This window comes from Tetrao urogallus (assembly GCF_951394365.1).
Source record: "Tetrao urogallus genome assembly, chromosome: 4".
Lineage (NCBI taxonomy): Eukaryota > Metazoa > Chordata > Aves > Galliformes > Phasianidae > Tetrao > Tetrao urogallus.
In genome coordinates, this window is record NC_136817.1 from 15,796,045 (window position 1) to 15,811,990 (window position 15,946).

The window sequence follows — 15,946 nt, forward strand, 5'->3', positions numbered from 1 at the left end:
TAGCAGCTCCAGTCCTGGCAGTAACTCAGAGCATGTAACCAATTAGGACCACTACGGGACCTCTGACCAACAGAGATTTGGCATCTGTATGAAGTGCTCCCCTACCCCACTCTCATTCATCCTTCCAACATGCTGCCTTCTCAGTGTCCTACAGTAACAGGAATATGTTGATGGTCCAAAGCACAAACAAAGGGGTCAGGCATGAACGCATTTTACTTTTTCAGGAAGTCTTCCTGAAGAAGACAGCAACAGACTCTTTCCTCTTCCACAGATCGATTGAGCTGTGAAGAGTTACCTGCAGCACAGTAAGAGATCTGGTATGCTGCCATCTCTGAAACACATAGTGAAGTTTTGCTTATACAAATTCAATTTTTGGTCAGCTACTCTTTCCTAAAGCAATGATACTTGCTCTTGTTCGACACATAATAATGGTAATTTGTATCCTGTGTACATGTGATGGAGAGTGGGGAAAAAATATTTGTGCCATCTTATTCTACTGAAAAAATCACAGAAAGATAAAAGAGTAGCCAACACTTTCCCCTGGGTAATAAGAGTATTTGTGAATTCATGTTTAATCCGTTCTTTTACTTCATTTCTACTGCTTTGATTCTACTTCTTTCCTTCCTGGATGTTACCTAGCTCACGCACAGATCCATGGAACATATTCAGCTGACAGCAGAAGACAGCAGCCATTTTTGACCATGTAAAAAGGATGCTGTGTAATGCCTATCACGCACCTTGCTATAGTGTTCATCTGCGTCAGTGAAGTAACCAGAGGCAGCTCTGTGTTACATTTACCTGGAATAACACTAGATGATGCCTTATGCCATCTCTCCTATCTGTGACAGCCACCTGGGGCAAACACAAAGTTGTGCCCACTCCTTCCCAATCCATGAAGCAGGACACAGGGTTGAAAGGTCCTGTAGGAGATGACTGAGCACTGAACTCACTGCTTCCATATCTCTCCAGGAGAACATCCTTTCTCCACAGAATACATCCGATTCCTTCAGATCCCCCAAGTATGACAGGTTTAGAATAGTGATTGGTGGCATAGATATCAGTCAAGTGTTTCTCATAATTCCTGAATTTCTAAGCAGGTGACAGATCTGACTATGTTAGCACAGACACCGGATGTTTGCTCTTCACTGGACTCAACCAGACTCACTCATGCTTATGCGAAGCAAATCCAGGTGTGTGCCAGGGCTGAGATGACAAGCTGTACTGATGCCTTTAAACATACATGCCATATTGCTATGTTTTTCACAATCTAAAGTATATAAAGAAATAATAACTAGCCAGTATCCAAAGTGCCATTGTCAGTGATGTCTATAGGCAGACAGCATCACTGCTTAAGAGCAGGTTAGCCTTATACTCTTCCAAGGAAGGTGTCCTCAAGCTCTGTAACAATTCCCTTTTCTGGGAGACCCACTGAGCCTTTAGTTTCATCTGAAAAAGATACAAATCTTAGCTCATGAAGAAAAGCTCTACAGCTATGCTTATGCAGGACAATTATTATATTACATAAAATTAATTGACCTTCAATAAATGAAACCAGGAGACATGTTTTACTTTACTGTGCAACAGATTGGTACAATATATTCCTTCCATTTCCCATTACTGTGACAGGAGAGCACTTAGTAATGCAGGTTTGCCTTAAAGTACTATAAAAAGTAAGCATCTGCCACTCATTGATTCCTGGAAAGAGTGTAATACTTGGCTCTCCAAAAATGCCCTCTGAAATAAACAAAAGCAGTTGGTAAATATGGGCGCTACTTACCAATCCAATACTCCAGTGGAGCTATTGGAAAGAATTTTAGGCAGGAAAGATGCGTTTATGACTGGACAGCACTGAGGACATTAGAATTTCAAATACGCACTGAGCTGAAATGTTTATGCACTGCCACAGTCTGATTAATAACATTATCAGCAGGGTTGACAATGTTATTAATTGTAGGGATGAGCACCAGCTGATCAGGAGCTGCTATGGAAGCTGTTTCATCATCTTGGACATAGGGCATCCAGATCCCACTTCTCAGATGCGAAGTCACAGGCCACGAGATGAGAGAAACATTCTTGTTCACTTCATTCTGACCTGAGTCAACTACAGACTAGCTTAAAGGTCTAAAGCCTAAGTTTTAATATCCTTTTCAACCTCCACTATCACATTCTCAAATAGAGTTGTGGTCGCATTATCTGGCTGCTTTTCAGGCTAAACTGCACAGTGTAACTGCAAGAACACAACTTTCATGGCACAGGAAGGGTAAGGCTATGATGCATTTCAAAGCAAACGTAATGTAATGGAAAACACCAGCCCACAATAGAAAAGGGTGGACCAGGAAGCCTTCAAACAGCTGTCACAACGCAGCACAGGCAGGCAGTTCAACTGCCCCATATTAAAGGTGCCTTGTTGAGTACCTGCATGGGTGTCCTCAAGCTACATACTTTGTCAACATACCATAACTGAGAATATGATGAAAAATATATGGGAATAAAAAAATGAAAACAAATTAGTTACAAAAATAAACAGTTTGCTTGGTAAAAAAGCAAAATATATTATTGCTTTAGTATCTGCACTGATCATTTTCTTGACTGCTAACACATCCAACAGTATTACTATAAGAGCAATGGAAAGAAGAAAAATTGAGTGGGAAAACAGAAGACAGGTGCAATACTGTGATACAATGGAAAACACAGCAATGACAGCAAAGTCCTAGGCTGAGGACTTTGAACATTTGCCCAAATGCAACAGCCACATGCACAAAAACAAAGAAAAGAAAATGCTTACCTTCAGTAGGCCTGTGTAAGGCAGGGATCTCCAGCAAAATATCCTTGCCTCCTCTGCCAACCCTTAAATGAGGTCTGCTAAGGGGTGATCCTGGCTCCACTCCTTCTGGTCACATTGCATGCACCTGAGCTCCCCTGGGTTGGCCCTGCCTTCCACCAGGTATTCAATCACTGCTTCAGGCTGTGACTTAGCATTTCTGCTACAGTGGGTAAATATACATGCTAATTTAAATTTTTTTAAAAACACAAACCTGCCATTTTGAGAGAAACTATGGCCTTCCGTTTTTGGTTTGAAAATGAAAGCTGTAAGCTACATCAAAATAAACAACGTAAGTGATTAAGAGGTGCTGTCCTTTACTAAAAATTTATATATCATTAAGGCAGAGAGAGATCTGTAAGAACAAGATATCCTGTGAATTCTCTTTTGTCACTGTGTTACCACCTGGTAATATCAAATCAGGTCATGTAGAGCTGTGCCTGTGCTTCACTGTTACTTAGAGGAAGGAGACAACTTGAGTGATGACACAAGGCTTTCGAAACTATGGCTTACTGAGGCACTGACTGACCAAAAGCTTGTAAAAGTTGGCTTTATTTTTGTGTGTGTGAAAGAATTTAAGCTAACCAGAATGGTCGTGGTCTTCAATTATCATGAGCATTATCAGGAAAAGATCTTAAAAGACTTGCTTTGAGACATGTGTTATTCTTCAGGCAGTCTAAAGTACCAACCAGTCAGTCTTGAGAAATCACAGTGATTTTTTTTTTTTGCGTGTATGTTTAACACATACCCCACCGTAACAGCTGAGTGCTTTTAGACTTCAGTTACAGCCTAGAAAATTAAAAAAAATAAGAAGTTTACAATAAGGTTAGAAGAAAATATACACTGCAAGACAGTGGAATAGAGCTTGCAAAAGGATTTTGGACAAATGAAACGGAAAGCTGTGCACGAGAACAATTATCCTGCAATAATATTTTCTATGATTTATTTTCAAGAAAATCTCCTTGTTTAAAAGGGTGGAAAAAAACATGATTCGTTTTCACAGTACATATTGTCTCATATGTGGTTTAGGAAGTCCTTGAATCCTTATTCTCTCTCTTTTCAAGAGTGGGAGGCAGGAGTTGAATTAGTACCTCTGCTCAGGTCATTGTTGCTCCTCATTTTTGGGACAGGTTTCTTGGTGACTTCTTCCAGCCCTATAGTTCATGGCACCACACCTTCTCCTAGCCTGCCCCAACACACTGGCTGCTCCTCATGTTCCATGCAACATCTGAAAATGAGAGAGGATGTCAAGAACCTACTGCTGCAGAGACTGAATCCTAAATGACAATCCTGCACACTGAACAAGGCAGGAAGAAGCTGCTGTTATCCTTGCTTCACTGATGGCATTGGCAAACAGTGGTGGAGGAGATATTTTAAGCCCTGTGCTCTAAAATAGAAGAAGTTGCCCTTTCTTTCATTGATTTCCTTAGGGGTACTTTTCTCAAGGTACTGATAGAGTACGATACAAACTGTCTTGCTGTAAAGGCAGGAGAATGCAAAGACTACATGGAGACAATCTTTCTGAATGAGACGGAGGTCAGGCAGAAAATAAGACACATATTCAATTGAAATATGAATGGCTGACTATGCATTAATACAAAGGAGGCAAAACAATACTAAGTATTTCTTTCTTTTCTTGCTTTCTTTCTTTTTTTTTTTTTCTCAAGCCCTGTTTGGCTTTGAAATCTTTTTATATGCTTTCATATATAGTCTGATATCTTTTGTTATTAGGATTTCTAAATAATTTTTGTTTCTTTATTATTTTTCATCCCCTCAGGAACAGTTAGTTATTACCTTCTCAGCAGTTCCCAAGATTATTTGCAAATAGTCTTAGATTGCCTGCCTCTGTGAATTGTAGGAGCAAAATTAAGCACTTTGCAGGTAAACTTAATAGATAGAAAGATGCTGGGTAGGCTTAGGAAATGATGGAGTTAGTTTAGGAAGGAAATGAGCTGATAGAAAGAAAAATGTTTTTGCTTCCTTTTTCCTACAAAGCAGTTCATCTCCAGAGAAAAAAATAGCTTTCATCTTCTGACAGAAACCTGCTTTGACAGTTCTTGGGGGGGTTGCCTTACAGAGCATCCTTCAGATGCACTTGTACCTCAGAGTCCTTTACTGATTTCTGTTTGTATTGTTTTTGCAGCTACTGGAAATTTCCTAATGTGTACCATGAGCTGTCCTCCAGCAGAAGTGATTAATGTTTTATACAGGAAACATTCTGGTGGTTTGGGAGGCTTTTTTTTTTTTTTTTTTTTTTTTTGTGCTAACAAGCTCCTGTGTTGGCTTTTCCTCAGAACTGTAGCTGGAACTCTCATTCTGTCACTTCTTCTGCACTACTACGTCACGTCTTTTCACCAGAGTCATCTCTATGATGTTGAGGCTGTACACCTCCTTTTGATATACTTCATCATTCCTTAAAGACACACTTTTATAGCATTTTACCTACCAGCTCTCAGTCCTGCCCTGTGCAGAATTACAATGCACACAGCCAAGAGCTGTGCTGTCCACCAGGTGAACAGCTGGATTTTAAAAGCAGATGCCTAATGAATTGCATCTTTCTCCATTCTCATTCCAGTTGTGTTTTGTTTTTTGTTTGTTTGTTTGTTTTTCCGCTGGACAGGATTAATATTCATTTAAACCCTAGAGGTTATGGAAACTTTTCAGAAGATTAAAGCCTTATATAAGCCCAAAGGCCTCAGACAACTAGAAAACATTTTCACAACAGACAGAAAAAAATGTTGTTTAAAGCAGCAAATAATTTTCCATTTAAAAACAACACCATTGGTAAGATCAGTTTTTCATCCTGTCTGCTATCTCCCCTCTGGGGAGACTCCACTGTTTCACCTTGCTCTTGGAGCTAGGCCTAAAATGCAAAGAGAAGACTGTAAGAGTGAGAAGATTGTAACTGTTCCTTGGAGTAAATTGAACAGTTCAGTCTGTTGCATTACAGAGCCTGGTGTGCATTTAAACCTCATTGAATCCCTTGAAAAATCCCATGATGTATAGAATACTGGCCAGCAAGTCTATTTCTCCTTTTATTACCCTGAATTTTATACATTTTAAGGGTCGTTGACTAAAAATAGTTTTACCCAAGACCTAACCATCAGGTGCTCTATGGTGGTGATTACTGAACCCAAATCAAAACAGTATCCTTGGTATTTCCTATAGTTTCATATAGTAGTAGATTTACAGCTTATGGATACGTGATGTTCTACATGTAATGTTTGTGTGTATATACGTACAGATGTAGTGTTTTTTTTTCAACTGTCCAATATGGCATGGAAGTATAATTGTATACATCGATTGGGGAAGTTTTAATTTTAGCCATCTTTTAACTATCAGATCAATGTATAAGAGTAATGATATACCTAAAAATCATCCTTAATAAACTTAATAGACTTGTTTTGCTAAGATAAGTCATGCATTTCCAACATAACAGAAGCTGAGCATCATAAACTGCTGACCAATGATTATTAATAAAAATACAAGGAAAAAGGGAAAAAGGAAATAACAAAAAAAAGTAATATTTTTAAGAAAAAATACGATTGGAAAACAATTATGAGCTTAACAATGCTACTATTCCAGCCATTTCAACTGATTAAAATATCAAATTGTTTTAGGGAAAATGACACTGGGGAATAGACATCTGGAAAAAAAGAATATCAGCAGAATTATCTCAGCTGAAGACATGAGTAGGGAGGTCAAGCCAATTCTTTGAGTGGCAGGCTATACTGAACAAAGTTTTTATTTGGAAAGCTAACTTACCATTTATATTTGGTAGGCAATCTTCCAGTAATTGGGCTCACTGCATAACTCTTTTTTTCTAATATTTTCAGTGTTCTGCAGAATGGATTTGAGGCAGTAAGACAGACAGTGCAGGAGTCTCTGTCTCCATGACCTCCATGCTGATTCTACAGCAGTTCAGGACTCCCAGCCCTCCATTCAGCTGCCTCAGCACAATGCCTGGGATTGAAGCCCAGAGCAGACAACATGTGCAATGAGCAAAACCTCAGGAAGTCTGAATTTTCTGTCTGAGCAAGTAAGTGAGGTTTATTTTTCAGTTATCTTTGGAGTTAAAACTTCGGTACAACCAAATTAATATGCTTGAGAAGAACCAGACCAGGCTTGAAATAGCCAGTTCAAGGGCTATAAAAAACTGAATTGAAGCAACAGAAACCTTCCCCCACCATGTTTTCTGGACTTCATTCCAGCAAAGAGGTATGTGGGAACTTAGTAACAATGAGAAATCAGCACTGACAAGCCAAAAGCCAAAGCTGAGTTATTTTACTGACTAAGAGCACTTGAGAAATCAAATACTCCATCAGCAAATCTTTTCTCGTTCTAGGATTAAAAGCCGAGTTTGTATTGCAACTCTCCAGCCCTCTCCCCTCTCTCCATTTAGAAGTAAACTCATTAGCCAAAAATGGGAATGGTGATAAAAATATATAAAGGGGTAAGAGTAGGGTAAGAGAACAATAATGCTCCCTTAAACATAGTCTATCTTCAGATTTCCCCAGATGCTAAGGAAAAAACAATGAATTTTATGGAGGCAAAGAGAAAACAAAGATAATTAAAAACAAACTCCTTCACCATCCTGACGCTGTTGTAATAGCTTCACTACAGGAAAACAAAGGAACTACTATCCATGTATGGGGAAAGAAAGTTGTATTTCTCTCAGGACCAGAAATAAGTGATAAGTGTTTTCTGCCTTAATGTTTCTATGCACCAAAGAGATCCTATCCAAGCTATTGCAAGTCTAGAAACATTCTAGTAGCACTGGTTTCCACTCACCAAGCAAATATTGTGTTGACAAAGCCCTGGTATGGTACTTCATGAGTTTTTCCCCACAGTACTGAGAAGTATAAGGACGTTCAAACATTTTAGGTCTGTGGAGAAGAACTATTACAGTTCTGCAGAAACTGATTTTATTGAGCTGGTTCCTTCCCTGTTGCTTTTGCAGCATGAGCACTGTGACTGTGCCGTGTACAGAAATCTGACAGTGCTGAAATAGCAGGAGGCTTCCTCGGAAGTGGCTGAGCCTCAAAGGGCAATTTCAGAAAGCGAGTGTGCTGTAACCATGCATGCCAGGATGTCTTTAAAGACTGTTTGCTTTTATTTTACATTCTCTTATTATTAACAATGCACCTAAGATTTAAGTACTGTACGCAAAGTCTCTGTTGAGAAGTAAAGTCTTTGCAGATGAAACAGTTTAAACCAACAGTTTCCATTCCTGCAAATTTCACCAAGCCACCAGCTCTATTTGGCAGAGCGACTGTTGCCTTAAATAGCTCCTTTCAAGACAGTTAAGGTGAAGCTGGTAACAAGACAGATCTTCCTGGATTGAGTTAAAAAAAAATATCCAATAGTCTACAAAAGCTTTTTAGAAGTGGGAATTTTAGCTTTGTTCCTGTGTTGCTTGCAACTTTATGCCAGGGCCATCCTCTGCCACTGCTTCCCTTCCTGACTTCTTAGAGCCTCTCTTCTTCCTTTCAGCCGGCGATTCTCTTTGGTCAAGCATCTGCCCTCCTTGTTCTGCCCAAATAGCTCTCAAAGCCTCTGCTGTGCTGGCCCTTGGCTTCTTCAATTGTGCTCATTTCTGTAGCTACTTGTGTCTCTGAAGTGAAATGGCCCAAGCCTTGTGTAGGGAACAAATGCATAGCACCTGTCCTCTGAGAAATACAATCTGATACATTGCTGATGCACAACTGAGAAGTACTTCATGCTTTTTATCATTTTTAAATAAAGTCTGCAAGATATTAACCTAAAGATTTGTATTTTTGGATGATAACTAGAGCAAGCTAGCTGACTTTTTTTTCAGAACGTTCACCTTTTGTTTGTTCCCCAAACAAATTGTTGGCAAAGGAGATTAAAATAGAAAGAAAACCCTTTCTTTTCCAGTCATCACAAAAACATCAATTGCTATTCTTCAAACTCTTCAAGAAGCATTTCCAATCAATTTAGCAATGCAATTTAGGTTAAGATGCATAAAAAAACTGAGAAAGTGATCCAGAATACAAAGAATTTGTTCTCCACCTCTCAGCCACCAACAAAATCAGACCTGCAGCCCCACTCACTTGAAGTCATCTTCAAGTTCCAAACAGTCCCTACTGTAAAATATAGTTTAAGTCCAAATAGAAGACTATTCATTTAAGATACTTATCACTCATCTACAGTGAAGGAACCACAAAACTGTAGTTTCTACAAGAGGGTTCCTGCCTTCTGCTCCTTTGCACAGCTCTGTTCCAAGATGAAATAACTATGCTATCAGAGAGATGAGCAGGGCTTCTAACTCATGGAGTACCAATTCACACAGTCTTCTGTTACAAAGAAAATAACAGTAAGTCTCAGTAGCTCCCTCATTAGGATAATTGCTTGCCAACAGGACAGAAGGAATGCTTGACCTATTTATTGTATGTAGCTGGGAATAAAGGTGAACCTCACAGTGCTGCCTTAACCTAAGTTTTCATCTTAGCACTGAGCAAATACCCTAAAGCCCAAAGAAGCCAATCATGACTTGGAAAACCTTGGCTTGTATAAATGTGTTTTCATAGACAAGGTAGTTATTAGGTTCTATTCTATTTTGCAGTCCCCAAATACATGCTGTTAACATTCATCTTCTTCTAAGAATATCAAAGCATTGCAAGACAGAAGAAAAATTATTCTACACCTTCATATATTTAATAATTTCCAGACTTAGGGTCTTTATTACAAAACTTTTGTAGTTAAGAAGAGACAGAAAAATTCCAAATGAGTGAATCTATGTTTGTGCAGTCTTTCAGAAGAGCACATCTGGAGCTGAGAGGGAGACAGAAATTGTGAAAAGAAAAACCTCTAATAGATTGGTTGCATGTCAGAATCTGTCAGCAGTGTGACTCATTTGTACTGCAATAAATTACTCCTTTTCTAGGCTTGAATTTTCCCACTTGATGTTTCACGACAGCACTACATGAAGTAAACCAGCGCTGATCCTCCCACTGCAGGAATGCCATGTGGGGTTAATAATTAGCAATATAATTTTAGAAACGGCTGGAGAAGGGTGGTGCAATGCACAAATAAAATATTAAACAAATAAATAAAAACAAGCAGGAGGTGGATTAGAAATGAATGGCATGGCCTAACTGCAGTATGCTATTTCACATTGTCATCAACGTTTCCTTTAAAATGCCACTTAAGAGCCAAATAGTCCAATTTGAGTGTGACAGGGAAGAGACTTGCTGAAACTCAGGAGCTGATGCAAGAAATATGATTCATTAATATGAAATAAAGGCTTTTGATACACTTAGTGCAGAGTTAAATACTTGTTTTTAGAGCTGCTTAAATAGAGCGTGCCTCTTTTGTTCCATACAGGCAGATGTTGTTTTCCATCTGAGTTACAGACAACATTTGACAAAAGTATCACGTCTTTTAATCAACATTAATTTAAGAAATCAAGTACACTCTCTTTGGTGCGACTGCACAAAAGCACTGAGCAAGCTTCTAAGAGCGTGACCTCCCCTCAAATGTAACAGAAACCAAGAAAATCATGCTAGTCTTCTTCCTTGCCTGTGTCAGAGATAAAAAATTACAAGACTTTTTTAAAGTACCCATATAAATATGCTATTTAAGTAAAGGTGAAGTGTTCTAGGTGACAGCACAATTATCCTTCACCAGAAGGTGCTTAGGCAAAAGGTTTTATCTGTCTGTAACCCTGATATCCGTGTTTCTGTGTCCAGCAGCAAATGACCTAAAGTCTTGACCTGGAAATTCCCAAGATTCGTTAAACTCCTCATCAGCTGTGTAAGACACTTCATTTTGAGTATGCACATATGGCACATACAGCAGGAAATGTGGGGCAGGAAGAGCATCAACAAAGAAGGTTGAGTGGGCACTGCACTTAATATGCAGTGCTTCACCTCCACTGAGTCTGCCTTACTGGGAATTAATCTCATACAATTTTACTGCTAGATATTAGGGGAAAATAAATGGTATATGATCATTTGGTGAATCATTTATTCAAAAAGATCTTGTACCTAATTAGATTCTCTGCTCTTCAGCTCTTCATCTGCTGACCTGAGTGCTTAATAACATTTAGGGAAACATAAGTAGGCATGTTGGTGCTACAAATCGGATGATTTTAAGTTCTTACTAAGAAGAACCTATTCAAAACCTGTACGCCCAAAGTAGGTAAATTTTAAGGTATAATCATGCATGCTGTTGAAAGGTGTTATTGGTGTTTAAGGTACCCTTCCTAACAGCATTAGATTCAGAATTTGGGGAAGTCTTTGTCTACAATAACAGCAAAGATAAATATACACAGCAGTATTTGTTCTGACAAGGAGAATGGGCGTAAATAGTTCTGTACAGATAATAAGGCAGGCAGTTGTAAATTAGATTCTTATTGCAGAGGACAAATACTGGCAAGATATTATAAGAGTATGTGGTGCTAGAAGTAATATGAACAATTTCACAGATTTCCACTCATTTAAATCCCTTAGGGTACTGAATGAATTTTGCCAAAATCTCACTGAGCAGAAAAAAGCGTGTATTGATAAATATATATTTTTTTATCTTTGTATTTCCTTTCTGTTTTGAAACCTTCCAGCTTTTATACATCTAGACTTCATCATAAAACCCATTTTTTTTTTACTCAGCCCTTATATCTCAAAGGGCTGGCATATATTTTATTCAGGACCAGCGGTACCACACTGGTTTTTAGCAATTTACTCACTGAAGCTTAGGACGGGAAACCTGACCTTGCTGTGACATCTTAACACAATGAGCACTGTCTTGTCCTGCTACTTGATGCTTGATTGTTAAACATACTCTCCTGTTTACCTACTCTGGCACCAGCATGCACAATATAGTCAAACATGTACCACAAATAGAGATAGCACAATTACAAGAACATTGTATGGAGAGCCTGTACTCCACCCCCAGCAGGTCAGTCTACAATCTAGTTTTTTTTTTGCAATTGATTCTAAAAAAACATCTCCCTCACTCTCACGCATAGGTAATTTGAGGCAAATAATGAACTTCTGACATTTAAAACTAGCAATGCATGTTTTTTCCCTGCAATGTTGTTGTTTATTTGCATGACACTGGAGATGTGCCAGATGTTCTAAAAAGTCACAAAAAACACATCTTCCCTTCAGCTTTGTAAATAGCAGCAAATCCATTTAAACTCTTTGTCAAATCTCTTTCTTGAACTTGGTATTGGGCTCCTATCACAGTCTTATCTAGGGCCTGTAGGTATTCTTGTAGTAGAGACAATAAATAACACAACCCAAAGTATCTGGGAGTTCATGGATATGTAACTGCTATGACACTGAGATCTGAAATAAGCTGCAGGCCTGCTGAGAATTCACAATCTCATCAGAAAACAGATAAATAACACCAATGAGTTGGCCAATAAACTGTACAGTCACAAACATTGCTTTTCTATTCACCAGTAGGTGAATATGGGTGAATGCCAATGGGAAAGTGGTAAGTCTCTCAGCTTCAGTAATCTTCTCTCTCAAGCAATAGATAAAGACTTGCATACCCATAAAGACTGTTGCAAAGCTCCCTTGAGAAGATAGTCCTGTTTTCAATGTAACTGACTACATGAGGCATCTGTGCCTGAAAGTGTTGTAAAACCCCATACTATTCTTTGTCATTAGCTTCGGGACCAAAAAGCAAAATCCAGCAGAGGGAGGCAGGGCAACAGAAGCTCTCACGCCTCTTATGTTTCTCTGCCTACCCTACGCAGCCACAGGGCCTCTCTAACTCAATAGTCACCATGTCTTTGGATAACAGTCATGGAAGCATCCTGACGAGGATATGAGCTGTGGTCTTTCAGCTATGTAGAAGAAGGGTCAAAGAGCAAAGCTCAGCTCTCCAAGCATACTAGACACAATGACTAAAATAAGATTTTCTACTAAAAGTGACATCTGGCTACAGGGATAAGGTGCAACGAAATTCTTTGAAAATTAGGCAGATGAATGTAAGGAAATGAAATGTGAGACTGGTGAATAGAGAGAAAAAGAATATAAGTTGAGAAAGAAAGATCCATGTTTCCCTGCAAGTTTCTTGCTCATAACAACATCCTTCTTGTTAAATCCCTTAAAGTTAACCAACAGAAACAAATAGGTGCTGTGGCATCTTGCAAGCAGCTCAAACAAGCACAGTTGTCAATTTCACCTGTTCACCCGATACAAATATTAACAGAAAACGCCAAAAATCCACTTTTAAGCCTCCACTGGAGGAAGCATTTTCAAAGCTTTTCTTCCAATGTGGAAGAAATCTCAGCTGACCTAGTTTCCTACCCTGTTTGTTACCTCTTGGCTGTCTCATCTGAGGTCCACCTGCTGTCTCTCCATCTGCCAGCCTTTTTTAGATCAGATGAACCTCCAGAGTTACACATTAAATGTCAGGCAGGCTCGAGAAAAGTTGTTTATGTCTGCTTTTAAGCAGATTGTATTTTCCATTAAAAATGCAGCACAGAGACACTAAAAACTAAGATCTCATTTGTTTTTAGTTAGCATAATTCAAAAACAAGCCTGCTTACATGAAAACTGATGGTATTTGTTCAGAACTGTGGATATCCGTACAGAAAGTAAGTCAGTGGAAATACTCCCTTTGTTTTCAGGGAGTTAGGGAGCAGAACACTGTGTTATCAATTCCACTGTGTACCATCAGTCTGACAAAAAGGTGCAGCACAATCACTACTCCTGGAAATCCCCAAAAGTTTCAAGGATTTTCTCCCTAAATAGCATAGAAAGAAAGATGGGAAATTCATCACATGAGCATGCGCTGCTATGCGGTGCTAAACTTGTGCTGGCTCTACAGACGTTGTAAAGCCTCCATGTTAAGGCAAAAGGAAGCTTCAACGTACGTTGCATCACGTCTTAGAGGTAACTAAGAATTTAAGATTTTTAACATTTTTTGAGTAGGCAGAAACCTCTACCTATCCTCTATTTTCCTCTTGGATGAATTTCAGCCATCAGATGCACAGCCCCGCATGCTCGAGTCTCCCAGTTCTTGGAGAGAGTAGTCTCACCCCTGATCCTCATGGAGCTGATGGACCCTCTATCCGTGTCAGATGATTCTCTACAAGAACCACAAAGTCTAGAGTGCCCAAGATATGAAACCAAGAATGAAGTTCTTGAAGAGATGCAGACATAACACTTCCTGAGTTTAAGACACCGTAAATTACCTTAACTTTTCTACAGCTATCTTGAGGAAATAAAGAGAAGTCACAGTGGGGGGAAGAGAGCATTTCTTGCCCTATTCCTCATGCAAATATAATAACTTGAATGTCATTATAACAAAAGCACATAGCAGAAGTATTAACACTATAATTTACAGTAATAAAAGCATTATTACAAGTGTTCAATTAGTAGCCATTATAAGACCAATTAAGGCTGTCAAAATAGAAAGGAAACAAAATGTGATTTTTCCCCTGGAGAACTAGGATATGGTGGGACTCATTGTTAACTCACAGATTGAGGACAGAAAACTGCTTTCAGTTAGAAATAAAATCTAGACTCCCAGAGAAAAGTGAGCTGAGAGGTACATTGCTCTCCAATAGACATTACTTAAGCCAATATTATCACAACACAGTAGAAGCATTTTTAATACCCTTTAAAAATTTTGAATACAGAAATAGCTATTCAGTTTAGCTTTAGCATCATTCTGACATTTGCAATCCACACGTCATCGTTAATTTCACTGCAGGAAATAAGACAAAAAAGGCATTTACTCTACCTGGAAAGGATGGCTGAACAGCCCTTAAGGAATCTAATTAGAACACAGCTTGTTACCAGAGCAGTGTATCACACTGTGCTACCATAGTTACCAGGATCCCATGGACCATCAGGGTCATCTGAGGGCATGGTGGCAAGAGGCATGAGAACTACACCAAATGCCGATGATACATTTTGAAGGAACAACTTGAAAACTCTGAATAACTTGCTGATATTAGTCTATGAAAGAAAAGAGTCTCTACATGCTCAGAAAATTGTCATGTCTCAAGAATCAATTTATTCTTATTACTCCTTTTTAGAACATGCTGCTTCCCAGATCTTATTTAAGAAGCATGTGACTTATCTGCAATATCTGAGCAACAAAGTAGTTTGACTCCCTAATACAGGAACAACACAGCAGTTGAGACCTGGGAAAGACTAATGTCAGAACTGTATTTTATATCTAGATGCTGTTTCCAGTGTCTGCTGTAGTACACCAGGCATCTGACCAATAATCAGGGTGGCAGCTCTGTTACTGCTTTTGGTGGCCAAGACTCCACTAGCTCACTAGGGAAAAAAAAAACATCCCAAAAGACTGCATCACTGAGCTTTTCTTGCCAATTCCTTCACATAGAAAGATACTTTAACAATATTAATAATTACAGAAGCATGATCATACATTGTATGCCATCCTGCTATTTATTTACCATGGAAGCAAACAATAGACATTAAAATGTATTATAACAGTAAATATGTCTGTGTCGAGAAATTCTTTTGACACACTGTGTCAAGGACTGCAGACCGCAAACTGACTATGGTTTGTTGCAGGTTGCCATGAAAAAGTTCTGCAGAAAAGCAGAAGGCTTTAGTCTTCATTATGCACTTTAAGTATTGCTGAAAATATTCACAAATTGTTTGGAATGATCAAGGAGATGGTAACAGTTTTTAAACAAGAGTTTGATTGAAATTCTTTTGAATAATAATTTTCCCTAGATAGTTTCTCTTGAGGCTTGAGGACAACAATGGAAATTGCAACACCAGTTTTCAAAGCACGTAAGGCCAGTCCTGATACTCACATTCTCCATTCTACTTTTAGTATAGAGCAGGCTTGTTTGCTTTTGTTCCCCCCGTTCCTTCTCAGGAAGCCAGAAAACCTGAATTCTTCAATGCAAGCTCTTGGAGAGAAAATTAGCCGTTATAAATAATGACAAGCCTAGAAATTCATTTTTAACAGGTTACATTTTATTTGCTTCAGTTGAACACCATTATTTACAGACACAAGTTAATAAAACACATCACACAACAATAAGATTTCAACAGTTAATATTTATAGGTGCATAGTTCATGCTCAGTTACTTTTTTTATATATAATACATAACATTTACATAAAGCTTTCACAATAAGTCTTTTCTGCACAGAAATA